The sequence below is a fragment of the Ziziphus jujuba genome, chromosome 3 (assembly GCF_031755915.1).
Source record: "Ziziphus jujuba cultivar Dongzao chromosome 3, ASM3175591v1".
Taxonomy (NCBI): domain Eukaryota; kingdom Viridiplantae; phylum Streptophyta; class Magnoliopsida; order Rosales; family Rhamnaceae; genus Ziziphus; species Ziziphus jujuba.
The window spans coordinates 24386003-24390836 of NC_083381.1; the positions used below are offsets into that span (position 1 = coordinate 24386003).

At 31.5% G+C, this 4834-nt stretch overlaps 1 long non-coding RNA gene across 1 annotated transcript; it reads right to left on the reverse strand.

The window, feature by feature from the left end:
• Nucleotides 1–388: 388 nt before the first annotated feature.
• LOC132803323 (uncharacterized) lies at nucleotides 389–2464 on the reverse strand. Its single transcript, XR_009638447.1, has 3 exons — nucleotides 2277–2464; nucleotides 1774–2001; nucleotides 389–767 (listed from the first exon to the last, which is right to left on the reverse strand). It is a non-coding gene; the product is annotated as an uncharacterized LOC132803323 (long non-coding RNA).
• Between the last annotated feature and the right edge of the window lie 2370 nt (nucleotides 2465–4834).

Below are 4834 nucleotides of genomic sequence, written 5' to 3' on the forward strand. Positions count from 1 at the left end.
TACAGAAGAAACCCTAAAATTGAACAGTTTCCACGTTAATTGTGTGTTTGTTCTTCGATTTCTTTGTTTCTGTTGCCATTTGTTTTTCTCCCAATTCTGTAACAGATAAAAATGTAAAAAGAGAAAATCTAAAGATAAAAATGTATAATGAGAAAATAGAGCATAAATTAGATAGAAAAAAAAGGGGACTGCAGAGAAAAAAGTGAAAGGAAAAAAAAAAAAAAAAAAAAGGTAGTGAGAAACCAAGGAAAGAAAAGTAAAGAGATAAAACAAAAAGAAATTAGAGAAATAAAACAAGGAGAGAAATTAGAAAGACAAAGAAGAAAGATAGATCAAATAGAGAAAACAGAGAAAGAAAATAAAAAGAAACTAGAGAGGGAAAAAAAAAAAAGGTGAAAATAGATAGGAAATGTGGAAAAGGGAAAAAGTAAAGAAGAACGTGGAGACGGGAAAGTAAGACAAATATTGAAGACAGAATGTTGAGAGGAAAAGAAATGAGAGAAAGAAAGCAACACACCACCCACACACGCATGAGGAAGAGCCCTGGGGCAGTCCCCCAGTGGTCTCTTCTCCCTAACCAAAAAACTATTACATTGTTATTACTTCACTTTATCCTTGTACAAACAGGTCTCCACCATTACATTCAAACAATTTACATTAATTAACACAAACTTACACCATAAAACCGTTCCTTCTTGTACAACTAACTCAAGACCCTAAAGATTCTTTCCCATTCATTAAGATTCATAACAAAAGCAAATGATGCACTGCACAATCCAAAATATGAGAGTTAGTGATTAAGAATATATGCACATACTCACGGAATTAAGAAATTATTATATCTATTTATATTAGCATTTGATTGTCAAAATGTTAAGAAGCCAATAACATCTCCTGAATTTAATTGTACTGATTTTTGTTATCTAATTTTAATTTATCCTATGTATGCTGTTCTAGAAGACACCAAAAGTCACCAACGTTGCCAGTGTCATGTGTGTATATGTCGACACCTTGTTGTTTACATGTCTACATTATGCATGCATGTATATAATTCATGCATGTCTATTATTTATCAGGCATGAAACAGAGTACCAAAAGTTTGGTAATATATTCATTTTCTTTCAAATATATATGTTGGTACATTGTTGTTTACATGTCTATATTATGCAATGCATGTATATAATTTATGCATGTCTGTTATTTATCAGGCATGAAACAGAGTACCAAAAGTTTAGTAATATATTCATTTTATTTCAAATATATATACACTATCAAGTTTGAAAGGTGTGGAAACACACACACACACACACACACACACACACACACATGCATCTGTTATTTATCAGGCATGAAACAGAGTACCAAAAGTTTTGTAATATATTCATTTTATTTCAAATATACATAAACTATCAAGTTTGAAAGGTGTGGAAACACACACACACACACAAAAGCAGTACTGATTTAAATTTCAACACACAACACACACACACAAAAGCAGTACTGATTTAAATTTCAACACACAACACACACACACAAAAGCAGTACTGATTTAAATTTCAATACTAACACACACACACACACACACACACACAAAAGCAGTACTGATTTAAATTTCAATACTAAAGTAAAGCAGTGGTCATTTTTTTAGGACACTCATTAAAGTAATGGTGCAAAGAACATACGTTTCAACTGACATATAAATTACGAAGAAAAACAAGAACAAAAGCAGAAGAATAGAAAATTGTTAAACCCAGTTGTTTAAGAAAGCCATACCAACTCTATTCCAACCGAGTTTTGAACGTGTAATAATTATCCATCTCCAGCAACAGAGAAGCGGAACCATTCTTAGATCCATCATCCAGAATTGATAGTGTTCAGACAAGTCATCGATCACAGAAAAGGCTCGGTACAGGGACTTGGAAACATGTTAGGCTGAATGAATATGATTGTAAATCATTTGGGATATTTTTTATTTTATTGGTTTGAAAGAACATAAAATGCCTGCCCACCAAAAGAGGCAAAGTAAGTGAGGTATAGACGACAGAAAAGGGGGGCAAATAAAAAAAAAAAAAAAGAAAAAAAAAAGAAAATTTGATTCAGAGCAGTTTCCCGAAAATTACAGCTAGAAAATACAACAAATACCTTGTCTACAATCATCAATGACGGAAAAATGATCATTACCAGTGAGAGAGATTGTTGATCTAATAACCTATGGAAGATTCAACAAACAATATGCGCGTTTATTTATATGGATTTTCAGATTTTAAAAATCTTACCTTTAATCATAAAATCAATCAACGGAGATTTTTCCTCCTTCCGTTAAAGAACAAAAAAAAACATAGATCTAGATCGGTGGGAAGAAGAAGATGAGTCTGGATTTTGGAGACGGAAAAAGGGGGGGAGAGAGAGAGAGTGAGTGGATTTGAAAGACCTAAAGGAGAGAAAGAGAGACTGCAACGGCTTTTTATCAAAATTTAACTTCAGAATGAATGACCTCTTAACGGCTCTTTTTCAAAATTTAGAATGACCTTCTTTAGTTTTTTTATCATAAATTTAGAATATGACCATACCCATACAATAATACAAGCCTCTATTTTATATGGAACGTGGGAAATTTCATTACATACAATTGTACAAAAATATCTTTACAATAAAAAAAAAAAAAAAAAAAAACTTCTTTAAAATAAATATTTTGCCCATATACACTGTCTTTTTTATATTTTTTTTTTCAGTACAAACTTAAAAACAATTTCAAATTCCACATCATTTCATCCCCAAAAAAAAAAAAAAAAAATCCACATCAAATATACCAAAGAAAAAAAAAAAGATAATTACATAAAATGTTTGTTGAACTAATTCAATATTTTTCAAACCCCATAAAAAGTTATATAGCCCTTTATTGTATTCAAAGTTGGGATAAAGAATTCTGGAACAATTGGTCAACCAAAAAAAAAAAACAAAAATCCAATGGCACAAATTACAATGACAAGGGTGGTGGAGTAGCCTAACACAGTATTATAAGATAAGTGCCTATAACGAATACAACCACCATTGCTGCCATAGCAGAGGAGGTGATGAGATACAAGGCTATGCAAAAGTAGCAAATGGTACTCCTTGAGTTATCTTATTTGAAGTTTAAAAAAAATTTATCAAAACTAGAAAGGACCATGGCTATGGTGTAACACCGTACACCAAATTTGCACCAGTATTTTTTATTTTTGATTAAGTTTGACCAATGTGAGCTTGGAGTCGACTTTTTTATTTTTATAAAATATGGTTTTGACTTATATACCATTGTATAGTATTCGTCAAATACGAGTTCGTAAACTGATAACATACTTAAAAAAAAATTATCGTTAAGGAGTTATTGTTTTGCAAGGTTTATAGTTTGTTTTCTAGAACAAGTTCCACTAAGTAGTTTGTATCAGAGCACATGATAAACGGGGATGAATTCAACATATCTGCTGATAAATGCCATATGTCAGTTTGTGGGTGGTGGTCCTATGTGAATAGTCACCCCTTGGGAGATTTTAAAAAGTGGAAGGAAGGTTTGTTGGCGGTAAGGAGGAGAGAGATAGGAGGAGATAGAGACCCATGTATTCACCAAAAAACCCTACCTCAAGCTATTTCTTTTTCTCACTGCCCCTACATCTGTGAAACCCATCTCAAATCCAGATGGTTGGCCAAATCGTCTGCGACAGGGCAGATGGGGCTGATCTCCGGCGGCAGCGGCAGTCCAAATTTCCCCCTAAATCAACCCTCTCTGGTCACCCATTTTTCCCCCTAATTCATTTATTTTATTTAAATATTATTTTTGGGACATTTATCTAAATAAAAATTTACTTTATTTTATTGTATCTTCTACAGCGATAATTCAATATCTAGAGAATACAAAAATAATAGGTTTTGCAAAAATATTTTGAAACAAGTAGACTTTTCAAAACGAGCGAATCAGTGAGGGTTTTGAGAGAAATTTTTAGTTTAAATGTCTATTTTATGCCCTTAAACAAATTATTATTATTATTATTATTATTATTTTTATTATTATGTCTAAGAATAGTAATATTATTATTAGTAATGTTATACTAGTTATTATTCGTATAATTACTAATATTATTATTAGTTGAATTTGGATGATTAGCATTTCATTAGTTTTTTACTTTTTATATTTTATTTTTTTATTTTCAAATCTATTCTCATATGTCCAAGTAGTTCGGGGATTGATTGTACAAGCTGTGCGTCCCTTTCAACTGCATTCTTCTTTTACCGTGGCAAGTTGAATTTTTCTTATTTCTTTATTTTGTTATTATTATTTCTTCTATATCTGTAATATTTACTTTTTCTAAATACCAATGCTATGATGCTCAATTGTGGACTTGGAGATTTATAAGAGATTATTTATTTATTTATTATATGTTGTGTTTTTTTAAAATGCTAGAATTTGTGGAAATTATAGTAAAGGGTAGAATAAAGCGGATGCATGCTTTGGTGTGCTTTTTGTGCAGGAAATTTTGGACATGAAGATGTTAAATTTTCTATAAAATTTCCAATGGAATTTTTCTTAATTTAAACTGTTTATGGTTTCAGTGGAAAATTTCGAGAGGGATACCGACATATGACATCCATTATTATAAACGCCTTGAATGGTAAGCTTTTTTCCAAGTAATGGATTTTGCCCTGTAATAGCCTTTTTCTTCACTCTCACATAACCTCCATGTAAGCTAAAACTTGCTCTGAAGGTTAGGGTTGCAATTATTGCGGCCACAATTAAATTTGCTTCCCTTGGCCTCATTCATCTCAGAAGTAGTCTTCATTCTCGTCATTTATTTTCTTG